At 40.7% G+C, this 25,335-nt stretch overlaps 1 protein-coding gene across 27 annotated transcripts in view; it reads left to right on the top strand.

The window, feature by feature from the left end:
• ANKS1B (ankyrin repeat and sterile alpha motif domain containing 1B) overlaps nucleotides 1–25,335 on the top strand; it is a 405,789-nt gene that overhangs the window by 316,222 nt on the left and 64,232 nt on the right. For 3 of the 27 annotated variants that reach the window (XM_088165111.1, XM_088165110.1, XM_088165103.1), the window contains exon 1: nucleotides 2,738–2,867. The exons of 14 other annotated variants lie outside the window; for them this stretch is intronic. The gene's annotated coding sequence lies outside the window, so the exon portion shown is untranslated. Of the gene's footprint in view, nucleotides 1–2,474; nucleotides 2,516–2,694; nucleotides 2,868–3,194; nucleotides 3,297–25,335 lie in introns of those variants that run through there. 10 more of the 27 variants (XM_088165117.1, XM_088165114.1, XM_088165112.1 and 7 more) reach the window with 7 other exon arrangements.

The following is a 25,335-nucleotide window of genomic DNA, read 5'->3' as shown; positions in this document are numbered from 1 at the left end:
TGGGAGATGTACCTAGTGGTGAAATCATGCAGATCTTCCCTGTCAAAACATTACAAAATCCGGGTTCATGTTCGCCTCTTCACCAGGCTTCTAAATGTCTAAATATGCCCTTTCTTCCACCATCTTGCTAGAAACCTTCATCCTTTCCTAGGACTTGCTAGGTGTTATTACACACTTACTTCCTTCATGGAGAGCTGCTATTGCCTGGAATATGTTACAATCAATAGAAGTAATGAAGTTTATGGAAGGTATAGAAAACGGCTGGCACATCCGCTATGCTCTGCCATCATCAGATTGGCCTCATGCTGACAGCCTTAACTGGTTCCTCCTCTGGCTTAGCAATTCCATTTAATTACTGCTCCTTACTCAGACAGTTGTTAATGGATCACATCCCACCCATTCTAAAGATCTGATTTCAGTTTAAAAATGCAGATCACAAAATCCAGGACAAAGCAAGTTGAGACTGTGCTGCTAAAAGTCTTGTTAGTTTCGGGGATAGAGATGTGGAGACCCAAGGTATCAGAAAAGTACAGACAAATCCATAAACATCATTCAACATTTTAAGGAAATGCTGCCAAAGCATCTGCTTTGAAAAGATCTGTTCATGTCAGAACAAAAGTGACACTGACAATTTAGACGTTAAAATTTAAACGGCATTGACATGTTTTGAAAAGATGAAAAAGAAGTGTTTTGAAATGGACATTTTCATATTTACAGCCTCAGTTTTTGGAATTCTGTTCAGGAAATGTTGCAAAATGTTTATGTGTTCTCCTGATTCAGGATGAAACTAAACTTTTGTATTCTGTTCAGTCCTTCTCCAGATGGGCTACATCAAATGTATATAAACACCAGACCGTGTCTATAAGATTTTATTGAAACATTGGAGCTCTGCAAAGAAGCAGAGAGTATTCAGTTAAAATCAAAATAATTTTCCAAATCTCATTCTAAAATGTGCTTTCGAGCTAATGCTTTGAGTTCTCCAACATTATTTTGGCAGGAGTAATTAGCTGAAATCAGTTATGATATAGAAAACTGTATCTCTAAGAGTTTTCATTACTACTTTAAGCATTCCTTTCAACTCTTAAATAATCAGCAGTTGATCTTCGTGATTCATAGGCAAACACTGCTGCCTTTACTCACACACGTACCAGTGCATTCAAAGTCAGCACTATCTTGTGGTTGAGTCAGTCCAGCAAACCTGCTACACGTTGCTGTGCTCGTGGCTATGTGCATGTTATTAACGCTCTTCGTAACCAATAGAACCATTTGTGAATAAGATCATTTACTCCTTGAAAGACTTGCTTTTGAAAAAATGCAGCTTAGCACTAGTTTGAGACCTAATTAATGCTCTGAGGGATGTACACTCAGAACCTCAAATACGATTTACTTTGGTGCTCAAAGCCATCTCTGCTTGAAGTTCTATATAAGCACATGCAGCTGAACATGCCAGACGAAAGGGCTAGTGAATTAGGTTTCTGCATTTAATCAGTGTGAGGTCTCGAAGAAGTCTGACTATGAATTTGTACACCTGGTAAGTTTGCCTTGCTGGTGTGCAGGATCTGCAGCTACTACATCATCCATCCCTGCTCTTCTTCTTGCAGAGGCTGAAAATGATAGTGAATTTCAGCACTGTGACTTGTCTGTGTAAAGCTGTCTGCCCAGAGAGAAATGCTTAGTTTTCCATCCAATTGTTTATTAAGGATTTTATTTCACAGAAGACAGCCTCCAAAGGCAAGACTGGGGCCTGAGGCACCTGCCTGGCTGATGTCTTGGATAGATCTGCCGGGAGTGGGCTGGAGAAAGAAATGCAGCAGGCGTTACTAACCACATCCTCCCCATCACTTCACCTGCTGTAACCGAGTAAAATTTTTTGACCTGGTAAGATGTTTCCTCCAGACTCCACCGGCTGAGCTTGTCAGATAATGTGCTCAGCCATCAAGTGTGTAACTTCCTCAGGGAAGCAGAGTAGAGATAAGAGCCGCCATGGGGGACTGAAAGTGCAACTCTCTCCTCTGACATTTTGTAAAGTTAAATTATAGGGGCATTATCTTTTGTATTTTATTTCATTTATTAAGCAGCGCGGGTGCTGTTTAATAGGATGCAGTCACCTAAGTAAGCAATCCCGTGGGATGATTATTTGTTCATATTAACGCAGGAATTCGAGCTCGGATGAGATTTATTTAGACACTCGTGTTAAAAAAAAAAAAAAAATTTAAAATTAAAATAAAAAAAAAAATAAGAAACGAAGTGATTCTGCCGAGGGAGCAAGGGAAGGCGTTCGCCAGCCGGCGGCGGGGACGGAGTTTGGCCGGCGGCTCCCCCGGCCCCCGCGCCGCCCCGGCTCCGCTCGGCGGCCCCCGGCAGGCCCGGGGCAGCGGCGCCGCGCGGGAGCGCCCCGCCCGCGCGGTGTGCGCGGGGGCGCGCAGGGCCCATCGATATCCATAGTAACGGCGGGGGCCGGGGGAGGCGCCGCGGCAGCTCCCGCCCGCCGCAGCCGGGACCGCACCGAGCCGCGGTGAGCGCGCGCGCGCGCCCCCGTCCCGCTCCGCCCCTCCCCCCCCCCCCCCCCCCCCCCGCGGGCAGCGCGGCCCGGAGCGCGCGCGCGCGGCCCCGCGGAAAGCGGGAGGGGGGCTCGGGGGGCCGGCGGGGGCGCGCGCGCGGCGGCGGCCGGACGGGGAGGGCGGCGGGGGCTCCGGTGTGCGCGGCTCCGCGGCGCTCTCCCTGCCTGACTCACCGCGGGGCGCGGGGAAGATGCTCAGCGCGGAGGGGTAGCGGCTGCGGAGCAGACGTCGGGGCCCCCCTCTCTCCCCTCCCTCCCCGCCCCCGCCGGGCTCGGCAGCTCAGCCGGCCGCCGCCGCCTCTCCTAGGTGAGACCGGGGGCCAGGGGAGGTGCTGGGCAAGCACGGGGGGCCGGGCGCGGGGCCACCGGGCACCGCCCCCGCCCCGCCGCGCAGCCCGGAGCGGGTGTCGTCTCCCCCCCGGCCCCGGGCGCAGAGAAGCGCCGGGAGCGGACCCCGGGGGACGGGCGGGCGGGAGCCGGCGGCGCCTGCGGTTGCTGCGTTCGCAGGATTATGTCAACCCGCGCCTCGGCGGTGCCGCTGGGCGAGCGGCGGCGGCGGCGGAGGCAGCTCCCGCCCGGCGGCGCTGCGGGGCGCCGCGCTCCGGGCCGGGCGGGGGTCGGCGGGAGGCGGCCACGGGGCAGCGGCGGGGCGGACGGAGTTTGAGCCGCCCGACGGAGCCGGTGCTCGCGGCCGGTGAGTTCTCACCGGGTCGGCGTGGCCGCGGGAACAGCCCCGGTGAGAACACAACACCGGTCCCGGGCAGCCCCGGTGAGCTCCCTCCGGGCTGTCCGGAGCGGTGGTTAATGCCGGGGGACGGGGAGGTGGCACCCAGCTCTTGTGCCGCACGGGAGAGCGGCGGCGCGGCGCGCACAGCCCGCAGCAGCGGCTGTCCGAGGGGGGCCGTGTCCGTGTGCGCGCTGCAAAGCTCTCTTTGCTTGGCTCTGGTAACTTGGCCGTGCTGTGCCCTGGTCCGAAACTTGCTCAGCGAGGTCTCGGCTTCACGGCACCGCCGGTTGTCCGCTCGGTATTTCAGGAACGCTAGTTCGGTGAAGTGTTACGGTTGTTGGGGGGGTGAGGGGGGGAAATGGAGAAAAAAAAAAAAAAGAGAGGGATGAAAAGCAGAAGTGTGTAAAGATCAGAATGATGGTTTATGTTTTTACGTTCCCGTATCTCAGAACAGGCTCACGTTTGAAAAACACATAGTAACGAACGGGTATTGTAGCGTTTGGCGAGAAAGCAGTATTGGTATTGGGATACAAAACGGTATCTGAGAAATTAATTTGGAATTTAGTTTTCTGCACACGTGCAGTAACAATTTTCCTGAGCATTTTGCTCATGTGGAGTGATGCATGTTGCCATGTGCCTTGCAAAATTCCTTTAGCTGTGCGAGCAGTGGCAATGTGTGCCAACATGCACAAAATCAAGGTGTACTCCGCAGCGTTGTTAAGAGCAGTGGTATTAATGAGGAATGCTGCGGTGTCCATCTCTGACAGGATTACTGATAAAACGTTCTTTAAGGAACCATTAGATACGTTCTAACTTGCTCCTTTAACGCGGCACAAAACTGTTAGACCCTGGCACGATGGATAGTAACTTGCCATTTGAATGCACCCTAAGAACCAATTAGGCTCCTCTTCTGTACACGCCAAAATATAAAATACAGTCACCTGCCGGAAAAAAAAACCTCAGTGAAAGATTGTTCGTATGACTTTTTTTTTCCTGTATAAATGTGATCACAAATTGTTAGCACTCAGGTGAAGTTGATACTTGTTTGCTCAGTACAAAGCCTTGATCCTGTGGTGTATAATTAGGATAGCGAATTAAAGCTCCATTCTGATAGCATTCTAAAAATTTCAGTGGTGCTCTGAAAAAAATGAAGAATAAGTGATTTTAGCAGAAAATTTTGGTCTGTTGGCAGTTGCTCACTAAGAGATCTGTTCTTTTTGATACGTGAGTGTAGCGCATACAAGCTGTAGTTGTGCTCTCGCTCCCACACCCTCTTAACTTTACACACCTGAGAAGTTCTATTTCAAGAATTTGTGCAAATGGTTGACAGATGAGAACTAGAGGAGCTCTCTGATGTATTCGAAGTAGCTCTGCTTTCTATACTATTGGTGAGCTCCTTTATAATTTTTGTTTTCCAGAGAAAGGAGATGTGAGAGTCAGGAAGAGATAAATTTATCCCGTAAGAAGGCAAATTAAAATGTGCTATACATATTCATTCTACTTAGGAGGCATTGAAATGCAGTACCCCAAAATTAATTCAGAAAGTTGAGGGTCTGCTGCTTTTACTCTTAGCATTTTTCTTGGATAGGGGGGAGGGAAGAATGACACCTCTAACTGGAAGTGGGCACGTGGAGTTAAAAAGGGAGGAGGGTAGAGGGTGGGAAAACTGGGAACAGAACTGGCCACGAAGCTGCGATCAAAGGTGGCTTCACTGAAGTAAGAGCCTAAAGCAAACTGGCTCTAGGTAAAAGTTTTGCTACTTAGGAGGGATGTGACCTGGGTCAGTCATGATGTCATTTACAGTCCAAGAACAAGACACTTTAATATCGAAGGAATCAGAATTCCATGTCAGAAACGTTAATTTTAATTTGTTTCCATCACTCAGAAGGGTGGCGGGTTTTGCTTTGTTTTAACATTAAACAATTGGCATTTTGATAAGGATCTTTGTATTTGTTTGTTACATGTTAGTGGTAGGCATAGTGAATAATATTCTTCACAAATAGTAAACTCCCACCTTGCTTTGGGCAGACTGAGAAATTGTCAAGCCTTGGACTTAAGCTCTTTTGGCTCTTGGTCCTGAGACCTGCTCTGCATGCAGACTGCAAGTTAAAGCAGAGATGAGAGTGAATGGCACCGTTCTGGGTCCAAGCTTATTCATTTGCCAAGTACCAATCATGGCTAGATTTTTTTATGATGATCCTATTATCATAATGCTTTGCTTATTAAATGTTGAAAATTTATATTAATCTTCCAAAATCAACACTCATTGTGATGAACTGGCCAGTTTTTACTCTGAGAGGATGTGACTTGGTATTATTTGTACATTAGGGAACATATTGGCTTATACTAGTTCACATTTTCAATGTTGTCTTCACAGTTCTATGAGCTGCAAGCTTATTTTTAAGAAATCACAGTCAAATTCTTGAGAATAACACCTTCAGAAAATTGTACCATACTGGTACTCTTTACGATCCAATGCAATTTTTCCTTTTGTGTAGGCAATAACAGAGGGCTGCTTGTACTTTGTCTTTTAGTCCATGTGCCAACTATGCCAGCTTGTCTACAAGACAGTAGTCATGGTTCCAAGTATCAAAGGGTTATGCTTCAGATAAATACTGCTTTGACAAAGTAATTAAGCTAGGAAAGGTGTCTCATTGTCTTAGTTTGCTTGCTGTCTCTATCCATAGTCTTTCTGTATTTTTTTGCCTTTGAGGAGAAAAGATTCAAAAGGTGGTAAGTTCGTTAGAAGGTTTCAGCATGTTAAGCTGAGTATTTTGGGCTCTGCAGTTCAAAGATGCAGGTCTTCACATACCTTATTCTCAACTGCTTAGCTTTAAAATAGAGAATCAGTCTGCACCTATGTTTGAATTGCTTTTGGAGATTGTCTTGTTTTATGGATTACATGTAAACACAGTGGGGCATTTTTGGGTCAGTTTCAGTGGTCATATTGCTTTTGATATGGGCTTATATACTGTCAAGTACTCTAGGAGAAGAAGAGATACATGGTGTTGGGTTGGGGTTGTTTTCCTTCTTTTCTATTTACGTAATCTGGAGCAGTAGAGTTTTTCTAAAAGTCCTTCAGTCAGGTAGAAAACATTTCCTCCTCTCTCCAAAGATTCTTCATTTTAAAAAAACCTCAAATTTGGGCTAGATTCACTCTGACAAACTTGAGCATAGTGTTAAAGGATCTTGTTGACATTTTCGCCCTGCAATTAATTTCTCTGAAGTATTTTGCAGCATTTCAGATGGTTTCATGTGAGCTGCAGATAGCAATTGTTACGTCTGGTCTAAGGAAGCGATGATACTGGTGTTGAACAAACCCTAACCAAAGGAAAATCACCAGGCAGACAGCCTCTCCTCCTTGATCAAGGAATGGTGATTGTTGGTTGAGAAGTGCTGGTGTATCTCCTCGAGATTCTCTGTCCTCTGATCACAGAGTCAAAGGGATTCTTATTGTCATGAAAATGCTCAAGTAGGGAGAAAATCCAGGACCATATCCATTCTTGCTCCATTCCTTCCTTATTGCCTTCAGCCTCTTAGTGGTGGGTTATTTCTTACTCTGTCAACTGAGGAGCATCTTAGAGAATTTTGTGATGCCTTTTGTAAAGGCAAATGGTATTTGTTCCCTGCTTGGCCCATCCTTTGGGGTTGGGTGCTATCTTTGTGGTACCTCAAGAAGAATAACAAGAACATAGAGGCTGCAAGGTTATCAGTGTTCACAATCCCAGAATTCGTCTCTTTTTCATTAGGACTCAAATCCCAGTATATCTGTGCCCTGAGAACTGAGTTTGGGTTAAAGTCAAATGCCTGAAACACCGCTTGATCAAGAGAAGAGGTAATGAGCAATGACAGTGTATCTGAGGACCTTCTAATGTCTCTGACTGTGCTATCACTTGAGGGCACTTGCTCAATGTTAGAAAGCAGTCTTCAGCGCTGGAATATACTTACTCTGTGGATGGTTAAGATTGTACATTTTTTTCCCCCTTGTGGATATTCATATCTTGGCTTGTTTCCAAGGCTTGCATGATCCCTTGCTAAAATAAGAGTACTTTTCCTTCGGGAAAACCAACTGGAAATTCCAGCTGGTCCAGAACTAAGTAATTGTAACCATCCTGTTTTTTTCTAAACGTACCACTCATGCTGTAGGCTTATCGGCAGTGCCTGAAATAAGTGTCTGGTGTGGTCTTGGGAAGCTTGAGATGAAAGTTTTTTTCGCCTAAGCCTTTGTCTTTGGAGTTTGCTCTTTCTAGAAACATGGAACTGGGACATGTTAAGGAAAGATATGTCTCTTTCTTGCTTTTTTCCAGCTTTTTGATGCAAGAAATCCAACGTGTTTTATATGAAGTTTGTTACATGTAATTGGCTTGTTCTTAATTCTGTTCTTGTTTCCTGCAGTCGTCAAACATTGAGAGAGCTTTTTCTATTGTTTAGAATGTTTTAAGTTCTGAGGCTGTAAAAAGGCTAAATTTAATAAACACTACAATAATAGCAGATGAAGTCAGCAGGGAGTTTGACAGAAGATTTTAAACCGTAGTTTAGATTTTGAAGTTCTTTTTTCCAGAAAGTGCTTCTCTACAGCAGAGAATAAACATTTAGTTTTGCAGTACATTTAAACGTGGTGAAACATGAAGGTGATAAATACTTGTTTTGCTTGTCCAACTGTAGATGATTGTCTAAACTCTTCAGTTAGTTGACTGGTCCTTCTGGTGCAGATTGGGGTCAGACCTTCAGTGCTTCTGGGTATTTGCATGTATCCTGCCTTAGCTGGCTCTGTGTACTTTGAAGTAAAACTTTTGCAGTGACATCAGTGAGAATATGTCTCTTTTACCAGGGTTATACTGAAGATAGCTTCTTTCTTCTTCATGTATCTATTCAATGAAGAGCACTACCACCCACAATATCTTTAAGTATCTCAATACAAGCCACTGGTAAATTGGTGAGCCACAAAAATGTTTGGGTATAATTATTCCCAGTATAGGAAAATGCAAAGCCAGTTACAGTGTTCATCAAGAATTATTATATAATACTAAAATAGGTGTTTATGGATGTGTGTATGCATGTATAATAGGAATATTTTTAATTCTAGAAGTTTTACTGTTGTAATGTGTGATCATCTCAGTGTTTTCAATCTTCATCTTATCCCACTGAAATTGATAATAAAGCTCTCAATAATTTTGAAAATAATCATAAAAAAATAATTGTAAAAATAATCTAGTAAATTCTTACTGTTTATACAATCTTAGATAATGTCACAGCATAAATAAATATGCTGGTAAATGCCAGTGTGCAAATAGTTAAAACACTTAATTTTTAAGTTAACTGAAAACTGGCTAATTATCTTCTTCAGGATCTCATAATCAAAGAGCTGTTATGCCACTGTTGTGCTTTATTAATGCTTTTGTTTCCCAGGAATGTTTTCAGATATAATTCTAAAATCTTGGAAAAGTGTTACTCTGATAATAGTGCAGCCACCTGGAAAGTACATTATTAATGAGTACCCAATTGGTCTGTGAAGCACCTGTGTTATTATTATATGATCAAAATACATAGAACTTCAATTTTCTGTACCAATATTAATAAGCCACCACAGAGGTAAGTGGATATTAGAGTGAATAGTCACACAGAAAAATACTTTAGCAAAACCTAAGGGAAGTATTGTATGATTCATTGTATTTTTACTGAAGCTATTATAAACTGGATGTAGGTTATTATTTTTCTTTAAAATCTGAGTGTGGTAGGGATTTGGATCTTAGCACTAGCAAGAAACAAGAATTCAAGGATTTCCATAGGCTTTTGTGACCTCTTCTCAATTCTAATCCATGTTATGCCCAGCTTGGATATTTCAGAAGCAAATATTGGTTCTACAGGAAGCATATTATAAAAAAACTTCCAAACCTCATCTTCATTAAAAATTCATATAAAAGTGTTATGTTTAACAGGTGTTGACAGGTTTAAAAACCTGTTGCACTAACCATTTCCTAGGGATTTCCCCACTGCTTATTAATTTAATTAACTATCTATGTCATTTTTACATACTTGTGCAAAATGACAGTAAATCTTTGATGTTGTCTCTATACGGCAAAGTTGCACTTCTTTAAGCATTAAAATACGGAATGAGCATGAAATATTACAACTGTCATTTTCTGCCTGAATTTTATTGGTCCTAATTTTTGTAATTAGCAAGAGTATCTTTAACTTGTGTGAAAGATTAACAGACCCTTAGCATAAGATACAGATTTTGGAATCACCATGTGATGCTGTGACTTGAGTGCTTCCAAACCACTGCCTGCACTGAACTGTTTCAGCACCCTGCCAGACAGCTCCATGCTTGTCCTTTAAATATTTTGTGTATGTATTAATCACAGCACAGTAATAGCAGGTTTAATTGTTTAATGCTGTCAGCATCATGTTCCTTTCATAAGCATCTGCCAACCGGTGCAGAATAATCTTTGGGCTTATCTGGATGAAATATGCCCTTTACCTCTGTAGTTCTTGGTTGTGCCCACTGCTTGCTGTTACCATTTTTGTTCCTTACAGAGCTGTCTGGGGCATCACATACCCTGAGGGTTTGCACTCAGAGGTTTTGAACACAGTTCTCAGCTAGTGAAAATTGTCACAGCACCACTGATTCTGTTGACTGCACAGGCTGAAGAGCATGTCTCAGGTAACTTGTCAGAAGTAATCTTCCTGGATACTGGGAAGGACAAGCAATAGAGTATGTTCAGTTATCACTGCAGTGAAGAAGCATTTGGGCTGCTTCTGACGTGCCTTTTAGAAGATAGTGAGAATCTCCCTATTGCTATCACAGTCATGAGAGCTCTGACACTGAGAGAAACCCTGTGGGGTCCTGCTAAAGATGCCATCTTTTAACGGGATTTTATTTACTTCTTGTTCATTTGCATTGACCAGTTAATTGGCTGAAACTTCAAGGAAAATAAAATATCGAAGAGGAAACTCGATACGTGCTTTTCAAAGGGAAAGGTGCCTTTAGAGGAAGTGTTAGTATAGTTGATATTCTCTGTAAATGCTCAGCTGTGGAAGTAGGAAATTAACATTAGGTGGTCCTGATCTGGAAAGCTTGGCTGAAGAGTTTTAAGTTTCCCTTTGAAGTATATTTTACTAAATATGCCATGTTCTACTGTATATACAAGCAAGTGATGTTCCTAGGTTAAAAATTTTGTGGAAATCCTTTGGCCTTGGTATTTAAGGATAATACTGCAGGCCTACACTTCTGCAATAAAAGTATTATTAATGTTCATTAGAAATATATGCTGTTTAAAACATAAGCTAGAGAGCATGTCATAGTAGCCCCCAAAATAGCAAATTTTTTTCCCATTTAAATAGTTGACTGCATTGAGGTTTTAGTATTTGGTTATTAGAGGGACTGAAGACTGCTGTAGTTAACAGAAAATTGGGAAGCTTCTTTCTTTTTTGAACAGTTTCCTAAATACTTTCACAAGTCAAGCAAAGCTGCTGCTTGCTTCTGCTGACTCTCAGTATGGTGCAGTATCTAATATGCATGGTGCCTGAGGGCTTGGTGATGCCTCATAGTGGTCAGATCACCTCAGCTGAGGACAGTGGCTTGGTCAGACTGGGAAGTGATTCCTCAACTTCTCGCTTTTTGGTGTCTGAGATTGGTAATCTATGTTGGAATCTTTGTAAGAGAAGTATCCTTTTTTTATCTGCAGAGCATCGCATAGAATTGGTTTTTAAAAATGTCTTTCTTGACTTATGGTAGAAAAAATTAGACTTCATGTGAAAAAAATGTCTTTTGCAAAAGCAGTTTAGAACAGAAGTACTGTAAAATAAACAATCTGAATTAGAAATGGTGAATAAACACAAAACAGCAGTCATCTTTCCATGTTGTTTTTACATTGATATGCACCCTGCTTTGAGTTATGTAACTTAAGTAATAGGATTGTTCTTTGACCTTCATAATCTCTTTCCACACTGGTGGTACAAATGCTCATGTAAAGTAAAATTTCTTCTTTTTTAACCTTACTTTTAGTTATCCATATGTGATGATGATTTTATACTTTAATGCAAAACTGTTGATTCATGGAAGAAATCCTGTGTTCATGAATTATACAAAAGCTATATCTGGTATTGTTGCTATTGCTAGGGGCTGATGTGTCACATTTTTATAAATCTTGTTTTTAGAATATCTTATTTCAGCCACCACAGCCCAGTTCTAGTTAAAACTCTTATGTTCATCCTAATGCAGTGATGACATAACTAAGAGAGTGAGGGGGTTTATTAAAAACTAATACTATCCCTGAAGTATTACATTAATTTATTAGGAATGTAGCAAATCCTTACAAGTCAGGTGTTCCTAAAGAGGCTGACTTGAATGTGTAAACTAAGTGGAATTTAGCAGTTTTGGTTCATCTTACTTCTTTTCTTTTACTTCCCCCTGGCTTTTTAGTCAAGTTTATACTTTTACATTATGGATCTTCATTATTCACATCTGCCATTTCCAAAAACCAAATCCTGACCTTTTGCCCAGATGCCTTTGTGCTGCTCCATGGGCAAAGGAGAGGTGGTGCTGCCCTTCCAGTGTGTGTGTGGAGAATTCTCTTGACTGATGGTCTCCAAGATGGATCTCACCATTCAGCTTCCTCCTGTTCCTCCTGTTCCTGATTTCCTACCTCAGCACAGGGCCCCACTGGTGAGACAAAGCTCTGAATCTCCCTGCCCTTCCCTGTGGAGGAAGCAGGTGGTTGAAACTTACTTCAGTCTTGAGGTATCCTCGTGTCCTACAGATTCAAAATGAGGATTTGGGCATCATAGTATAACTTCAAGTCACTCTTGTCACGCGTTGCTGTGGTGAGCAGAGGGTCTGGTTCAGCAGTATGAAAACTGACATAACCGAGTTTGGTTTAAAGGTTTTCATGTTGCTGAATTCACAGATAAAGCAGCTTGAATTTGGCTCAAACTTTAATGGTGTGTGTGTGAGTGTATAATCAAATTTGAAGGCATTTACATAATTACTGATATATCGGAAGCATTAAGAGACCTGTCATGCATTATTATGCTATCAAACGTGATACCCTTTGTAGACTGTGACACATGGAGTGTTTTTGTTTATACTTTTGACATACTACAAAAGAGTGTGTGATGCTTTCAGAAATTACATTGACATTATAGCAGTCTCTGTCTCCCTTTTTCTACACAGCAGTTTTTCAGAAAGAAGAATATCAGTCATGGTTTTCTATAATCTGAAAAGGGATAAAAGTTGAGTTAGTTAATCATCATTAAAAATTAGATAAAGGGGTTTTTTCTACTTCTTAAAGCTCTGACAAAGAGGACTTCTTCCTCCCTCTACAGTACTCTGTATTTACAGGCTGTGAAGGTTGAAAGTTGGGGAACTTGTTAAACTGTGAACAAGAGTAGTTGAAAGCAGCAATTTTAGTGTTTCGTGTTTGTAGTCTGGAAAACAGTGATTGCAGAATGGAATAGAAACTTCAGATCTTCAGGATTGATTCTAGATACTGTACAATAATAAAAGTTTAAATTATTACAGTTTGTATTTGTATTCTGGTATCTTCTTCCACAGACAAGAATGCAAATTGGGTTGGTGTGAAACACTGAAAAATTGCCTGCTAATAGGGTAGGGTTATTTTATTTTCTGGGGTACAATACTTACTGAGCTACATTTGTGAGGATTCTGTAAAGATATTGTTCTCTGTTATACTCCAGGTGTGGGCTGGGGAACTTGTGTAATCCAAGGACTCCGTATGGAACGTGAGTCCACCCTCCCTGTAATGTACATTACAGGAACAATGCAAATGAGACAGAGGGCATGTTAGTTTCACAGAGTACATCTTGGACATCAACTTGAAAATGCAATATTCCTGTTATTAAACTGAATACCTAAAATGTATGGAATTGGTGTATTCTGAATTGCATATGTGTCCATAGCATTGCAGTGCTTGGTCAATGAGAACATTCTGGTAGGTGCCACTTGGTAGAAAGCTCTTGTGCCAAATGTCACCAAGTGTGAGTGGCTATGGGAATGTAATAACAACAAAGGAGCTTATAAGAAGACTGGAGACTCTTCATGAAGGTCATATATTTATAGGACGAGGGGAATGACCTTAAGGTGAAGGAGGGTGAGTTTCGATTAGCTATTAGGATGTAATTCTTTACTGTGAGGGTGATGAGGCACTGGAACAGGTTGTCCAGAGAGGCTGTGGACTGCTTATCAGTGGAGGTGTCCAAGACCAGACTGGATGGGGCTCTGGGTAACTTGATTTAGTGGAAGGTTGCCTGCTCATGGCAGTAGGGTTGGAACTAGTTGGAACTAGATGTTCTTGAAGGTTCTTTCCAACCCAAAATATTCTATGATTCTATCACAGCAAATGTGGCTCATCAGTAGCTCTGTGTTGCCACAAAAGACATTACCAAGTCATCTTTAGTTTTTTGAGCAGTAAGGAGTGAGAGAGCAGGGTCTCTGAGGCATTGGCTCAACTAAAGCAAATGTTCCTCTATGAAATCACTCCAGTTGCTCTTATTTCAAGCCTTCTATAGAAGATTAGAAAAGGTTGTGCTGGTGTGCTACAAATAGCTTCAGTATCGGTCTATGACTTTTGATTTTGTTAGAGTAGTAGATTCAAATACTTCTGCTCACTGTAGTGAAACATCTGTCTGAGGCAAGGATGTTTTCTACCAACCAAACCAAGGCTTTTTTTGGTGATAGGGTTGATTGCTCCTCCAAAGTATAACAAATCCCACTGGAAAGCAAGAATACTTTCACCAGGAGCACTTGGTCCGTGATGAAAATGGAAATGTTTTTCTGGATGAAGTAGGTAAGAAACTGAGTGATGCTCATTTCATACACTTTTATCCTAAACTACTGACCTCCTCTTAAGTAGTCCTGAATTTCTGTCAGCTCAGTAATAGCCCTGGTCTATAATGTGTCTGTCTAGGATAATACTATGTGTGTGATTATTATACAGTTATTTTTTTGAGGGATTTGTTCCCTCAAATGTTTGTGTTTGCTCTGCTGCCTGAACCATACCTATCCTAGGAGTTGATTGCAGTATTTATCAAAGCTATGGAGCCCCCATTGGAGCCATCTGTAGGTAGTGGTTGTGCCATCTGTCACTAAAAACTGTATTCCAGAGGGAGAGACAATATGCACAGGCTTCATCATGCAAAGCCTGTAGGGTAGGATCTCTGATATTTGCTTTATCCTTCTAATATGTATAAGTTCTAATGTTTCACTAACTTCTAAAATCTTTTTGCAAGAGGCTTTTGAATACCGCAGTAGCTGATACTTCATCCTTGCCCCTCTGTATGCATTATGCATTTTACTGAACTCCATACATTCCTCTGAGAGGTGAACTATGATCCCAAGTTGTTAAAGACTGCAAAAGTAGTAAAATATGGGCAACACCAAGCTGCAAAAAATTTCCAACTACTATATAAAGCTCAGAGATAATGGCAAGAGACACAAAAATTAAGGTGCCTTTGGGTGCAAGCATACAATTTTCTGAATATTTTTGCTATGAATTATCAAGGATTACAGCAGCAGCAGATGTTCGAGGCAGCATGATATAGATTGTGTGTACCTTTGTGCTGTGATTAACAGAGCCAATATCCTTGCATGCTAAGAGATAGGTGACTTCAAAAAGTTTCAAGAGAACATTAACAGAATATTTCATGAATGCTTTCCCTGAAGATGTTGCTACCAAGAGCAACATTCAAAATTTTTTGTGTTTTGTTCAGTAGTCTTCTAACTTGTGAGTAGCAGTAATGGCATGTGATTAGACACCAAATTTTAAGTGACATTTGCATTATCTTATGATGTATCTCATGTTGTATCTGGGGGCAATATGATGACCTAGACTATACTGGGTGTGGGAACCTACCACTGAAGCCATAGGCCTTCATGACAGCAATTTTCAGGCCTTCATGACAGCAATTTTCATGGCTTCTTATTTTCTCTATTGCACAAGCTTAATTGCAGTCCTTGTCATAGGGAAGGATTTGCCTTCATACTTTGTGCTCATGGGGCCATGAATTCTTGTGCTGCCTCTTTCAGCTCTGAGTAAAGCGTGGACCAGACACATGCTGGTAACCACAGAGTTCAGAGGCTGCTGTCAGATTTGCACATTGCCCAACTCTGTAGCTCATCCACACAAGTAGGACTCCTGAGCTACTCTTATTTGTTTTTGTCCACACAGTGTTGGCAATCTGTCAGAAACAGAAGTGAAAGGTAAAGCAACAAAGTAGTGAGGCCTTTAGTACTTTTTTTTTTTTTAATGCAACACAAGGAACAATTTGTACGAATGACAGCACCTTAAAAAGAGATATTACATCAGTAAGAGGTGATACTATGCACTGCTGTGTTAAATGGGAGAGGAACTGGTTTAGCATAAGCAAATGAACTTTAAACAAGCCTGTGATACCTATTCCTATTCTGTTACAGATCAGATGTAGCATTAAGAGCCTGTCATGACTTATATGTGTTATGGTTGTGTATTTATGTATGCATTAAAATGTTCCAAAAAATACATAGCAAGAACAGTATATTGTCAATGAGAGGTTATGCATGTTTAATCTAGACCGAGCTTCTGAAAATACTCATGAAATGTGGATGATCAAACATTTTATTTAAATATTGAATTTGGGAGCATTTGAGTGGAATATTCTTTGTTCTTTATGGATGTTCCCTTAGCATGAAACGAAGGGAATATATAAATATATATATTTCCTTTTTTATGTGTTTTTTTTTTTGCAGCATAGCAAGGACTTGCTTCGTTGCTAGGTAACAAGGTATTGCTTTATTTGCAGGAGCAGTAGCTGAGTTGATAGTAGAGGCAATGATTTATCTGAAATGTATTAATATATACTGAAGCAGTAATAATGATTATTGAAATTGCTTATTTTTATGTGCTTCATGCCATGGAAAAAAATATATAATCAGTTCATTAGAATATTTCCTCTACTGTGTAGAAAAAATGCTTAATTACTAAGAATGTCCAGTTATTTAGTAAAGCACCAGAATCTATATCATTTAGTTAGTGTCTTAAAATGGGTTCTTTCAAATACAAAACAAGTAGTAAAGTGGTACCGAAATAAGGGGATTTATAAGGTGTAGCTATAATTGTCCATTCATAGTTTTCTTGGCCTTTCACAGACAGGCTTGCTTTTTCAGCAGCAATACATTTTCCTCCAGGGATCAAGGCCAAGCCTGCCAGTCACCAGGGGGAAGCTGGCCCCTTTCCAGTGGCAGGCTGCCATCTCGCTTCTGCCTCCAAGAAAGACCAGCAGGTGGTCTCCAGGCCACTCCACTGCCTCCTTTCTCACACAAGTCTGGAAATTCAGAATGGTCACAGTTGCCTTCAGGGTAAATGCTAATGCCACCTGCTGCCACTGCTGGCACAGTGACTGACTAGGTGGTGCTGGATGCTGTATCTGTGACCAAAATGTCACTGCTGTTCATCTTGCTCAGTTCTGCTATTCGTGAGGGAAGCATATACAGTCTTGGTGGAGTCCCCATCGACTTGATGCTCTCTCCTCTTAGGTCAGGCTACTCTTGGCCAGGTAAGCACCTTCATGCCTGTCTGTTATGTGGGATACCAGTCTCACTAGTGGTCATGGATGCAGGAAGACTGTTTGAGTACATGAAGGAGGATTTCTGTGCTCACACTGAAGCAAAAGAATGAAATTGTTCTTTCATAGTGATGGAAGCCATATTGACTCAGAAGAAAGTTGTCTTCAGCATTAGCCAAAATAGTGAATGTGGTATGGCTGAACGTTTTTTAGTATAATTCATGGAACCCTGAAATACCCTCAGTCGAAAGGGACCTACACAGTTTAGTGAAGTCCAGCTCCTGGCTTTGCTCAAGAGTCATACCCTGTGCCTGAGGATATTGTCCAAATGCTTCTTGGTCTCTGTCAGGCTGGTGCTGTGACCATTTCCCTGGTAGTTCCAGTGCTCAAACACTCTCTGGGTGAAAAACCTTCTCCTGACATCTAACCTGAACCTGTCCTGATTCAGCTTCAGGCCATTCCCATGGGTTCTGTCACTGGCCACCAGAGACTAAAGATCAGTGCCTGGCCCTGTGCTTCACTTTGAGTCACCCTTGCCTGAATTTTTGATACGTTTCCTTCTTGCAAGGACTGAAGTTTAATAATAAATCACATGTGTAATTCTGCTATTTTCGAGTAAACATTGACTTTGTCAACCAGTTTTGAGCAGCCACAACTCTTTTTAACCCACAGGATTGCCTGTTAGACTTTCAGCTTTGGTTCCAGATATTCACATACTGCTCCAGAAAGCTACAATTCACCTCCACTCATACAGATTTTCTCACCCTGATGATTTTACCTTTAAAAGGCTATTAATCTGTAGTCCTGATCATTCCGTTTAATTGGTTTGTTGGGGTTCTTTCTACAAAGCAAGATCCTGCTTAATTTAAGTAAAATGGTGCATTTTTCAGTCTTTGATGGAGAACAAGATTAGTCTACAAAGGACAGTTGATGGGCAGGCAAAACCAAGATAGAAGAGATAGCAAAGTTTATCTCGATGTGCCTTACCTGTGCTAAGTATTTGCAGTTGTGGGTAATGTAGTTTCTATATTGTATCACACTTGACATTTTCCCTTAGACCTCTAATGACTTCTAACACAGTCATCGACATAATCATTTCATAAGTAAATAGCTGCAGGCTTGGACAGTGTCTTAAGAACTGAAGTATTCCTTATCTTTTGGATTCCATTTCAGCAAAAACAATGAGTAAATAATAAGAGGCAAAATGGGACTTTCACAGTATCTGGCTTTCCTGAAAAGTTGCAGAAAACAAAAAAACGCCAAAGCACAGCAGAGTTAAAAAGAATAAAATGTAGAAAGCTGTTTCTGTATCTATAAATGTAGAAGATCAAAAGAAAGAAATGGAAAACAGGACAAATGAGAGAAAATGGATGCTGTAATAAATAAAAAAAGAGCAGCAATTATGTTTCAGCATAAGTTAAAAGGACAAATAAGGATGGTTCTCTTCTTTTTAGGTCATGAGAAGTATTTGGAGCCATTGCTGGATAAGGCATTCAGTATATACAATTCTGTTATCTTGAAGTTAGAAGAAATAATTTTTTTTGCATTTTCATGTCCTATCAACTGAAAGTTATGCATTAAGGAAACCTGGATCCAGGGTTGGTCACTGCCTGTCTGACCATCCTCACCTCAGTTTCACCTCTTCTGACAGTACCTAGTGTGCAGTGTGTTGGGGCTCAGTGCTGCTTTACCTTGGCAGTGGGAGCGTGTAGAGAGCCCTTGGATCATCATCATCAGAGGCACACCAAGATGGACCATAGGACTTCCTTAAATCCCCAGCTTTAGTGAGCTTTGTGTTTCATTTCACTGCTGTTTAAAATTCCCCAGTTGTAATGAGACTGACAGAGGACAGCATTTGCCTGCCTGATGTTTTTGTTATTTGAGCAGCCGGGTTGATGACTTGGTTTTCTTTGCTAAATAGGAGGTCACCTGCATGGCTATTTTGGTAAAAATTATTTCCTTTGTGCATAAATCCTCAAAGAACTGGAATTTTTCTGTTTTCAAAATACTTTAATATGTTAGTATAGATGTGTTATAAGCTCAGAAATCAATCTGATCCTTGCTCTTCCTAAGCATCACATCTCTTTTTCCAATCTATGTCAAAAGAATGCTGTGTATAAATTCTGCATATGCATGCTCAGGTGAGAGGAATCAGTAAAGACAGTTGCTTAATTAATCACTGTTCTGACAGGAGCGTGGTATGACATTCACTCTACATGGACGTCATGTCATTTAAGTAAACATGAGTGCACAGCCTAGGTTTGTTTTGCTGACTTCTGTTTATCATTGCAGAAAGACAGAATTGAATCCAAATTTGGAGTGCTTTAACTTCTCTGTTATAAGCAAAAGAATATTCAGAGTAGCATGATCCTTTTATTTGATGATTTGAACAGTAATTAAATAACTGCAGTTATGTGAAGTTACATAAGCAACAAGATTTGATGTTCTTGCTCTGAGCTGTATTATTAAAAGACATGTATTTTAGCATTTTTGGTCACTGATTTACTCCATTAAAGTTTCCTTTGGGAGAATACTTTTTAACCTAAAGAGGTCTTGCAGTGATTCTGTTGGTCTTTCAAACTGATTGGGCATTTGACTGGAAGAATGGTTTCCTTCAGAGGTATTAAGTTCCCACAACTTTCATGGGAGTAGACAGAACTCTTTCAATATCTTCGTTGTGGTGGGGATATTGTGGATTGAGGGGAGGAAAAAGCAGGGTTAAGTAGTAGAGCCGTGGTGGGAAGCTGAAATTAGAGTGAGGGTGGAGGAAGCTGAAAATAATACAGAGAAAGAGGTACAGAGAGAGGAAGAGTTCTGCTGTGGGCCAGGGGAAAGATTGTGGAGACATCCAGGAAAATCCATAGGAAAATGTGCTGTTGTTTGTGCTGCTGGTGGTACTGGTCCATCACCAGTTTCCTTTCTAAAACAAGTCACTCTGTGATGAATGGCATATTGGCTTTAATAAAAGCACTCAGTTACAGGTGACTTCTCAAACTGTTCTTCTCACTGCAATAGTGCACCCTGACTGATGAGAGCCACCAGCACCTGGTGCTCTTGTCTTCTGCCCAGGGAAAAAGCCAGTGCCACACGGGAGCTGGATTGGGCAGAATGCCACAGCTTGTGGGAAAGTTCCTTGGTGTGTGTGTTGGGAAGGCAGGGGCAGATAAATCACCTTCTATCTGGGATGGAAGGCAGTGGAGTGATGTGATGTGATAGATGGTGACATTAGAAATTCACTTTTGCTTTCTCACATTTTTTTAATCAGATATTTTACTTTTTTACAGGGATTCATGTTTGCCAGTTCTCAATTTAGATTTTCTTTATATTTTTGATCAGAAAATGCAATGTCTCTTATGTAGCCATAATAATTTTTCACTTAAACTTAGTAGTCAATGAGAAAAGTGTTGTTATCTTCATAAATATCATCATTAGCTAATGAGGGCAAAGACCACTATGAGAAAGCAGTGTGGAGCATATTGCAGAGAGTAAAGACTTTGAATCACTTCTTACAGTGCCTGGCCAGACTGCATATATGGTAGATGTTTTTTATTGGTCTTATTTCACCCATTCTGATTGTGTGGATACTGCAAGTAAATCCAGGATTATTTTATGAATAAGGCATGGTGTTAGGATTTAGAAGATAGAGTTTTCATTCCTATTAGTATGCCAAGTTTCACCTGCAGCCTCAGATTTTTCAGTTAATCTATATGTGCTTCAGGTTTGCATTTGTTCAAAAGAAAATAGGAAAGAGAAATCAAGTTAGTATTTTTTCCCCTCTGCACTGATAGAAACATACACTTGGGTTATTCAAAGACTCCAGAGTCACACTCTCATCAACAACACAGAATCAAGTGACCACATTGCAACAGGGAAGGTTGATTCTATATAAAATGAAAGTCAGTGCATTAAAAAATGGGCTTATAGCCTGATGTTTGTACTATGATAAGACAGACTAGAGTACAATAAAACTTGATCATATGCAATGTAGGATAGTGGATTAAATTTCTTAATTGCTAATAATAAGTAATCCTTATGTCTCCCAGGTATATAGAAGGTTGAAAAGCAGCCAAACCCACTGCATTTTCATGGTGTCAGTCTCCTTGGCAGTTCTCTATGGAAGCATGCTGATGGGCAGGAGGGAGGTTAGGAAAAACCTGTGGGTATGTATGGCATTGCTGTCAGGTTAATAAATTACATGGGTCCACTGCAAAGTGGGTGCATAGGAGCACATATTGTATATCCTTCTATGACACTCCAGCAGGGCATTCTTCTGGCTCAGGGGATTCAGTTATTCATTGCTCTCTCTCTCTCTCTCTTAATTTAATTTGTGAGCTCATTTCACAGTAGTCTATTCTACTCCTAATGTTTCTACGCACTTTCCGGAATACTAACAGTGTATAAAAGCAGTGAGAACAGACCCCTGAGCTTGGACTGTGTTTTTCACTGTGCTAAATTCGTGTTTTACCATTTGTAAGCTCTCGCTCTGCAAAACCTGTGCTGCTGTTATGAGATAAAATGTGTAGGTTTGGATTTCATTTTTCTAGGAAGCTGGATAATAGACATAGAAGTGGTGCATACAGCCACATATCAGAATAGTTGTGTCTTATAAGGCTGTATTTGAAAGTAAAGCTCAAAGAACAAGTCTTTTATTCTTCTTCACATTTCTTTAATCATTTTTTAGCATGCTGTGAAATAAAACATACCGTGTCATGTTTTTCTTCTCAAATCACTTTGCTCTACCCTATTCTTATTTATCTAGTGAAGCAGGAAGCCATGTCTGAGCACTTGTACATTGCACCCTGCACTCCGGTTCTAAACTCATTTGATGTTCAGTTTACTGCTCTTTTTCATTTCATCCTGATGGCCGTGTCTTCTCTTATACTTTACCATGGATTGATAGAAGTCCTGGATGCCTGAGATGCAAGGACAAATCTTACCAAATGGGATGCATCCAGTTCTCTTCATTTCACCAAGGGTATCATTCTTCTTGAGACCCGAGATCCTTGTAAGCTTCCACTGCAATAAAACGTGGGTGCTAACAAAGCAGACTGGAAATGTTGAGAGTTGACAATATAGGATCAAGAGCAGCTATTAGTAAAAGTTGCTAACATCTGCATCTTATCCTAGCATATCATTAGAGTTGTGACTGGGATGAGCTATCTGTGGCTCTTAGCAACGACAGCCTGGGTGAAGTTCTTTCAGAGAAAGGAGAAACACAGCAAAACTGCAGGTTGTCCCCAGCTTGTCTCAGATCTGCCTCAGTTTTACACACGAAGCAGTGGCTTGGCAGGAGAGGATTAGCACTAACAGCAGTGTCCTTTACACCCGAGTCCCAACAGAGCCCTTTACAGAAGACAGTCAGGGAGAGATACTGTCATACAGCTCCTCTCATCTTTGCATATCATTTCGTATTTTGATTACACTCATGTCCAAGTTTTTCTTTGCATCCCTCAGAGATGGTAAATTCCTTTTACTTCAGTGAGTCAGAATCGTTGACAACCCAGTGTTGTGAAAAGCTGAAGCTTTAGGGAAGGGTTACAAAATACCCTGTCCATTTTGTCTTATGAACCACAAGGAAAGAAGAGGTTTCTCTTAATTAGGATATGCATGTCACCTGAAAATCTAATTTGGTCTCTGTAAGGCTTCTTTCTTGCCCTTATACAGTAAAAAGGTGGCAATTTACAGTAGGGCTGCTCCAGCTTGGATAGACTGTTCCTGTGTGTAGAATTCGAAAGTTTAGTTGTCCTTTAATTAGTAATTATCTACATAATAAAAAACTAGTTAACCTTAGGGCTTGAATTATAGGGAAAAAAACCCCTTAATTCAAAACTGTCTGTGCAGTCATGGGACTTGTGCGTTCGTCTTGCCAACAAAAGTGGAGATGCAAGAATTTATGGTTTTGGGAAGAAGATAGACTTTGTTGAGACTTGTGATGAAATCAGAAGAGTGGAAGACAATATACAGGATCTACTTACTCTCACCATAACTGTGCCATCTCTGAAATTGAAATAAAGAGTAATCCTAGGGTATTTTTCTAGCGCTAAGCAGCTGTGTGATTGAATATATTTGTAGGGTAGGTCTGCTGAATAAGAAAATAGTTTACACAGTCAGCTTTGATTCTACCATTTTAACTTTTTTGTTTTAACTTTACCCATCCTTTTCAGTTCTGCAGTGCAGCATAATCCCTATTTTATTGGAGTACAGCATGTCCAAGCAAGACATTGGCTTCATTCCAGTCAATGGTATTTTGACATTGACATCAAGAAAACCAGGTTCTCATCCTTGTTACCAATACGTGGTGTTTGAAAGAGAATCTTTCACTGGCATTAGATCATTGCAGATGAAAATATGGAAAATATTTTAAGTGCTTTCAAAGTTCTAGTGCATGTATGCTTTGTTATTAAACAGTGTCAAGCTGATATTCAGTGTACATTCAGAAATTCTTAAAAAGCAAAGATTCCTTGGGAACAGGGCACCTCAGAACAAGAACATAAGTGTAAGTCTAGACAAAAGATAAAATGTTAGCTCAGGTCTAAACATGAGCAGTTTCTATAGGGATTGTAAGTTGTGCAGCCCCAGATGTCCAGCACCCTGGTACTTCCAGCAAACAGAGAAGGCTTCTCACTGGATCCTCCTGCCCTGGAAAAAGTACATGGGTCCACAGGCAAAGGCAAAAAATTCCAAAAAAAACCCAAAGGCATTTTGATTCTGCTTGGAGGATTTTGTTGTTAATATTTAAGTTAATGAAACACCTGACCTATTGAATTGTTTTCTTAACCATTTATCCAACTTTAAAATGCATGAAAAATTCAATGCCACTAACATAGCAAAAAAATTATTCAAATGTGTGTTCATAGAGTGCATAATAATCTGCCGTGTATAGATAGCTTTTCAGTTTGCTGCACAGAGATTTAGCTGTGCAACTTTCAGCTAAGTTAAAATAATGATATACATTTTCACATTTAATTTTAGATCTTATTTTCCAGTATATGGGTCAGCTTAACACGGTCTTGCATTAGTCTTGTTGCACAAAGCAGAACTGCAATCAGATCTTCCACATTTTCATTTCTTTAAAATACCGAACTGTAAATGAGATAATTATATCTATAAATGCAGATGTGTCCAACAACAGTTCTTGTCTTCTTTCAATCTGCCCAACAAAAGTTATATTTACTCTCTTTCTAAAAAAAAAATTCTTTTTACTAGTGACTCTTCTGCTGATAAATCTCTGGAGTATTTTTTAACCTTTCAGGAATTAGAGATTTTAGAGAGAAGAGGATTTTCCATCTCATCTTAATCTCAGTTGTAAATTTTATCAGATTTTGCTATCTCATTTGTCCACGGACTTTCTCTGCTGTTGTGAGGAACATTTTAGCACAGTAGATTGTGTCTGCATTTTCATTTTTGTTTGGGGTGGGGGAAGCTGCCTTGATTTTGAACTTAAAATAGATTGTGTGAGCCTCTGTGAGAACATCCGAATGAGCAATGCCTCAGTTGTGTACCCCAGAAAGATGAGGCTTGCCTCCCAGTTTTCTCTGACCTGGAGGATATTGTTGCTATTCCAATCCAGGCTTTGGTGGTCTCTGTTTCTCAGGCTTGTTGTGGCTGGCTCTGTTGCAGTAGTATGAGGGGTTTCTTGCACATTTTTCTTTCCTGCTTTCTAGCCATTGTGTGTGTACGAAGATGGTAACACACATCATGCATTCTTACTTAAGTGTGGGTGTATTTATTTAAACCCCACATACTTGCACACCAAGTGTTTGGAATCAAGTCGATGAATCACGCCAATGCAAAATTCATTATACTTTCCATTTTATGCCTTGAAATTATGCCTTTATGAGGAGGGTGGTCTGAGAGCTTTGTCAATACAGGTCACTGGAGGATATCTCTGAGGGACATCAGCCCAGATCTTGTCCATAGAGCGCTCTGTATTTAGAGTTTTTGTATTCTTCATATATGGAAATTCTTCTTGCCCTCGATTTATTTTTGATGCAGGCTTTGTTAATGCACACAGAATAAAAATGTGTTGAACTTTAAAGAATAAGTGACTGCTCTTGCACAAAGAGAAGCCTATATATATTTTTTTATATATATGTATTCTGCATATATAACACCTGGCCTTTCATCTTAACAGGTCATATGAGGTGGTGAGCTGTGAGGGAAATACTGCCCTTTTCCCTTCCTTGATTTTCAGAGATGTATGTGGGGGGAAAAAAAGATGGCTAGAGTAAGCTTTTTGGCTTTTTGGTTCATTCTGAAAAATGATTCCATGCAAATCTTATGGTAGACATTCTTCATTGTGCTTGTCGATTGTTTCACAGCTTTACACATTTCAAATGAGATAGCTGGACTACATTGCTTTAGCATTTAAATGAAGCCAAATTAGTATTCTGTCAGCAAGCAGAAGGGGTTTTTATACTAGAAAGGTGTAGGAGGAAGATGGATAATGGGGGATGAAACTTGCTGATACAAACACATGCCATATTTT

This window comes from Sturnus vulgaris, chromosome 5, assembly GCF_052056855.1.
Source record: "Sturnus vulgaris isolate bStuVul1 chromosome 5, bStuVul1.hap1, whole genome shotgun sequence".
NCBI classification, from domain to species: domain Eukaryota; kingdom Metazoa; phylum Chordata; class Aves; order Passeriformes; family Sturnidae; genus Sturnus; species Sturnus vulgaris.
This window is presented reverse-complemented; position numbering and strand designations above follow the sequence as displayed.